The 6,284-nt window shown below is 37.4% G+C and overlaps 1 pseudogene; it reads right to left on the bottom strand.

The window, feature by feature from the left end:
* Nucleotides 1-385: 385 nt before the first annotated feature.
* LOC138987173 (zinc finger protein 280B-like) lies at nt 386-5,577 on the bottom strand (annotated as a pseudogene).
* Nucleotides 5,578-6,284: the final 707 nt, after the last annotated feature.

Below are 6,284 nucleotides of genomic sequence, written 5' to 3' on the forward strand. Positions count from 1 at the left end.
AAAAAAATAGACATGTATATGCATAACTAAATCACTCTGATATACATCTGAAACACAACATTGTAAATCAAATATATTTCCATAAAATTTGTAAAGAAAGCTTTTAAAATGTATGATTATAAAGAAAAAATCCTAAAGAAAGTAGAAGGTATATATGAATTGAAACAAAAATAAAAAACAACAAAAATAAAACTTGTTGGGATAATAAAACAAGACCTGCTTCTTCGAAAAAAAAAAAAAAAATCAGAAACATTGATACTACTGTAGCCAATCTAATAACGGAAGAGGAGGTTAATTCCAATACTAGAAATAAATGACACATGGAATGGGATTTTGAGATGGTAATATTCAACCCTGAGTGGAATTACTTTTGTTTCAGGAAAGGTCAAGTCAAGCCAAAACCTGGGAAAAGAAAGGGAAGGAAAGAAAGGGGAAGACAGTCATGGGAAGAAAGGAAGAAAAGGAAAGGAAGGGAGAAAGAAAGAAAAGTAAATGTCTCAACAGATGTTGTAAATATCCAATGAAACAATTCTCTTTAAAATCTAAAAACAGAAACAGAAATTTATTAAGCCATATCCTCATTGCCTTTGATGGTACTAAGAACCAGAAAACCCATTTACACATCACTGTTTAGAATTTCTGGACAACACAATAAGATTATTTAAAAAAAAAAACAAACAAAAAAAAATGCTATGTTATTTGTAAAAAGATGGACAGCAGAAATAATTTTTTAAAAAACATTTTATTTTTATAAATAGTAATTTTACTGACAATGTTTTGGCAACATTAATAAAACAATAAATTTTACCTGAAAGAACAAGCAAAGTAGACAAGGAAATTCACCAAAGGCAATAACAAAATAGTCATCTTGACAGATATTCAATACAAAAAAAAAAAAAAAAACAAAGTGCCATTGCCTGAAAAAAATATAGAGATATCAATAGGAAAATAGAGGAAGCTCCTGAAAGAACTCACCTCAGTATTAACTATCTTTGTTCGGCAGGCACAGAAACTTACTCAAGTTAATTTTACGAAGCAAAGCCCTGATGTTATTATCTCTTTTCAGGTTTTTGTGTGTGTGTGTGTGTGTGTGTGTGTGTGTGTGTGTGTGTGTGTGTGAAAATCTAGGAACTTTAGGCTGGACAGGAAAGACGAGTGTAGAGACTTAAAGTGTCTTTAAGGAGGAGAAGGAAAAGGAGGGGTGTGAGGAGGATTTCATTGTGTGATTTGAACAGCATTGGGGAAGCTCAAACAAGGGATATAGCAATGCTCTTCTTCTGGGAAGAGCATTCCCAGAAGAAGAGCATTTGCAAAGTCTTTGGATTGGGAAGAAATTGAATTTGCTTAGGGAAAGCAAGGCCAGTGTTGTCAAAAACAGGGCAGCAGTGGGGAAAATAGTAGAGTAGAATGACAGAGAATGGAAGAGAGGAAGTAGTCAGGGACCATATCACTGGAAACTTTTCATTTGGCAATAAATACAAGTTGTACTCTTTAGGAGCATATTACAGAGCAAACAACAGTAACAGTATTGATAATCCTAAGCAACAATAAAAACATATAAATAAAACATTTCATATTTTTACTATAGAAATAGAATAAAGGAGATAAGAATGCAATAGTCTGCACATTTATACATAGAGTTTTCACCTGAGACCAGAAGAACACACACACACACACACACACACACACACACACACACACACACTCGTTATACAACTAAAAGCAGTTTAAGCTGACACTTAGCAAAGTGCTTTGGCCCAAGCGAACTAACTGGAAAGGCCTAGTAAAATATTCAAAGTGCAAACCAATCAATCAAGCATTGAGTAAATAAATACAATTTACTTGTGTTTGAATTTACACTCAGGAAATTACCTAAAATGGAGACAAGAGACTCACTACAGCTTAGTTATCTGTAGTCCTTCCTCTTTTGTTCTGAGAGGGATGGTAACCCCTTGGTGATTATCACTTTCTAGCATTTTGTGAAAGCTTAGAGGATTTAAATGAATTGGGGGGGGGGGCAGAAAGAGTGGGGAGAGACAAAGAGGAGGAGAAAGGAAGAGGAAATGGAGAGATTTCTCTTGACATAGGTCTACAGCCAAGATTTCAGGTTCCTTGAATGGTGCACAGAGATTCTAGATATCTGTGCCAGAAGTGGAGAAGGTATGGCATTCAACTCCAGGAGGAGACTCAACTCCAGGAACCCACAGAGGAAGCCAAGTGTGCTGATGTTCAGGAACCAATACTTAGAGGGTACACCACAGGTCTGTGAAAGAGCCCTTGGAGATCACACGAAAAAAGGTTTCCACAAGTATAATCACAGACTAGGTAGTTGGGTAGAGTAGAGGAAGGATGATAACTCTATGACCTGATAATTACTGAAATAAATGAGAAAATTCCTGCACATCAGACTGTGTCAAGTAAGATGGAAACCCAGTATTAGTTTGATAAAATGCGAAATTACACAAAGAATTAGCTGTTAACTTTAATACATTCGTGCCCAAGGCAAGATAAGATACAAAACTGAAATCATCACGTGTTAAACTAGGGTAAGACACATGTAACTGGAAAAGGTAAGGAAAAGTTCTATAGAGGGTTTAATCACCCTGGACCCTTTGTATCCACTACATTTACTCTTCTCAGACAACTCCTTTGTAGCTTAAGGGAAAGAGAACTAAATTTAGCTCAATTCATAAACTGAAAAGGTTCCCTGTGTTTGATCCTTTTCAGTTAAAACTATGGGTCCAGTACAAATCAAACTGGATGTCAAGGCTTTTTCCTTTGGGAATCTTAAGTTGCTTTACTACTGTGATGGAGACCGATAGGGCTACTTCACTTTGACTAAAGGCCAGCCAAATGGGAAAGGAGATGGAATGAATCAAATTCCCCTTTTGATCACTCAACAGGAGGTCCACAGGCACCAGGCCTCATTCTATTAACTGTCTCTGCTTCTCCAACTGCAGTCAATGATACACAGGTCCTGCTTGATCCTTGCAGGTGCCTCTCACCTAACAGGCATTTTAATGGTTGGCTTCCTTGACATGTCCCTGGGCTAGGTTAAGACACTCTGAGACAGTGTTCCTTCTGCCTTGGCTCCATGCCTGGAGTGCATGCATGCCTCTTCCTCAACTGGGACAAGAAGCCACAGTTCTCCACTAACTAAATCCCGTGTCTGGTCCAAACTCACATCATAGTTTCTCCATCACCTTCTCCACATCAGGCTTTCGGAACCATTTTATCTTAGAACAGCACAACAGAGGCACTTCACAGAGTTCAGCAGCACACAGGACCATACCATAACAAAGCCATTCCAATCTGGCTATATAGTTAATACTGAGATCTTCAAGGCATGAAAAGAGTTGAAAATTTCATTGCTAAACACTCTACAGATTATATGTATAGTGGAGAAGGCAATGGCACCCCACTCCAGTACTCTTGTGGGAAAAATCCTATGGATGGAGGAGCCTGGTGGGCTGAAGTCCATGGGGTTGCTAAGAGTCGGGCACGACGGAGTGACTTCACATTCACTTTTCATTTTCATACATTCGAGAAGGAAATGGCAACCCACTCCAGTGTTCTTGCCTGGAGAATCCCAGGGACAGGGTATCCTGGTGGGCTGCTGTCTATGGGGTCGCACAGAGTCGAACATGACTGAAGCAACTTAGCAGCAGCAGTAGCAGCAGCAGCAGAGCTTTCGAACTTGCAAATAACATGAAATACCAAAATACGTTGTTACTTTTCCTTTCTCCACCTCTCTCTTTCTCTCTCTCTCTCACACACACACACACAATTTTTACATGTTAAAACACTTATATGAAAAACAGGTACTATATTTTTAAATAACATCTCAATATTTAAACAAAGCTGTACTTCATGTATTTAAAACAAAAACACATAAATTACACATTGGTTGCCCTATATTTGATATTATTGAATAATTCTAAAATTTGAATTTTTTGTTTTTAATGGGGTTTTTAACTTTGACTGAAATACTTGCTTCAGACTTACTGAAAGTAGAATTTTTTTTTTTTTTTTTTTTTTTTTTTTTGCCTCCTACTTTTAGATTTGGGAGATGATGGTTCAGAATCAGATGTGTTCACAGTAATGGATGCTACTTCCACAATCCTGTTGAGGGGTTCCAGTGATACCTGAAAAAAAAAACTCTTGTTTCAGGAGGTAATCCTTCTAGATGCTTAGGCTTCTTAAACATTTGATGACACTGGGTCTTGTGCTGTCTTTTCTCTTTAAAAGTTAAAAACTGTAGCCTACATTTGGAACACTGATGAAAAAACTTTTCCCAGTGCTGTCTATAATGACATATGTATGGTGTTGCAGTTTTAAACATTTGGAGACAAAAGGGGCAAAGTAAACTCTTAATGTTACCATGGTAAGTTCTGAAATGTGCATCCACATCTGCAAAGAATGATGATCTGTAACTGCAAACCTGGCATACATAGGGCATTTCACCAGGCTTATGATTATCTTTCATGTGCTGTTAGAGAACCTGATCTGTCTCAAAGGACAATTCACAGATTTTACAGACTGCAGAGGGCTCCTGGGAAGTATGGACACTTTCAATGTGACACTGCAGCTGGAAGGGAGTAGGAAACTGGCAGTTGCAGTGCTGGCAGGTGGTGTGGTATTTCCAGCTGTCACCTCTCTGCCTCTCAAGCTCCAAATGGTGCTTCATGTGATTCATAAACTTGACATTTTTAGAACTTTCAAGCAGCTGAGGCATTTAAAGGCTGTGTGAGTTTTCGGTTCTGGCTGCCCATCTCCTATATGCTGTCCATAGTAGAAGTCACAGAGTAACACAATCAGATTGCCTTCTGTGGGATCAACAATCTTGTTTTGACTTGCTACACTTGGAAAGTCAATTTTTGTCAGTCCATTTTACCCTAAAGGGCTTATAGGTTTGCAATGGACATTGTCCTTTAGAAAATGTGTTGGATAAGATTCTCCATTCTGAACATGGCTTAATGAGGTATGAACACTGTCTGGTGTGCTTTGCTGAGTAGTCACTGTTTGAAAAATATCTGGAGGGGACAAAGCTAAAGAATGTTCTCCTATAATTCCATCACTGAGTTTAGGCCTTTTGGGATTTGTGCTATTTGTTTCAGAAGTGGAAAGTCACTTTGATACATGAGGACTTTTATCCATAGCTCCTGCATAACTGCTGTTTCTACTGGATGCTGCAATGAACTTGTGAAGGTAATCAAAGGAGAACATAACTCTGAAAAGCTATTAGGCACTATTTGTGGTGAAATATTTTTAGAATCTGCTTTGGACAAAGGCTCAATAATAATAGGATTATCTGTTGATCTTGATTCAGAGACAGAAAGTGGCAAGACAGTCTTTGCTTCTGATGCAGGAGTCACATGATTAACAGGCTGTAATTTCTGAGCATTATCTTTCCTGAAGTGACCATACTTTTTTCTCCTTGAACAAGAATCTGGGGTAACTCTGTTCAGTATGTTTGAAATGACTGGTTTTGGATTTGAGGTCATCCCCACAAAGATCACATCAGCATCTTCATTTACACGTTCCACTCCAAAAAGATCAGTTCAGCCTGTTCATCATCTACTTATTTGATTTCTCCCTTGCTTTTCTGTGGTTCTGGCTCTTGTTCTTTTTCACGTAACATACATGGTCGTTCCATATTTTAAGTACTTTTTTTGTATTCTTGGAGGATGTGGCCACAAGTCCCAGTGCTTCCTTGAAATAAACTGCCACCTAAGTATAAATATACTACATATTATTTAAGTACAGAAAAATGTGCTATTTGTTTGTCTCCAAAACTCTAAGGTAGTTATAAACACCCTTATCTTACAGATAAAGACATTTAGCATCAAAGAGACTAAATGACAGCTGAAAAACCTATGACTACAAGTCTACATGACTCGAGAATCGTAGCTTTGTCCCATGTTGATTTTAATATTTTCTATTTAAAGAAAGAAAGAAAGAAAAAAACCCCACCACTGTTCATTAGGTCAAATCACATGTAAAGGACAATTTTTTTTACAAAAGCACTATTTTACAGTGTTTAGAAATATGGACTTTGGAGTCAAAGAAGATTAACCTGGAATTCTAAGTTAACCACACACCAGCTGCATCTTTTTCAGCAAATGTATAATTTTTAAATGCGTTTCCATATCTTAAAGACAAACAAGCTTATTTCCTAGACTTAAGGTTAACAACTCCTTTTTTTAAAGCATCAGCTATTCAATGGCATCTTGTTTTGTAGGAAAACTGAAAAAAAAAAAAAAAAACCCTTATCTTAAATGCAC

This window comes from Bos mutus, unplaced genomic scaffold, assembly GCF_027580195.1.
Source record: "Bos mutus isolate GX-2022 unplaced genomic scaffold, NWIPB_WYAK_1.1 CTG937, whole genome shotgun sequence".
Lineage (NCBI taxonomy): Eukaryota > Metazoa > Chordata > Mammalia > Artiodactyla > Bovidae > Bos > Bos mutus.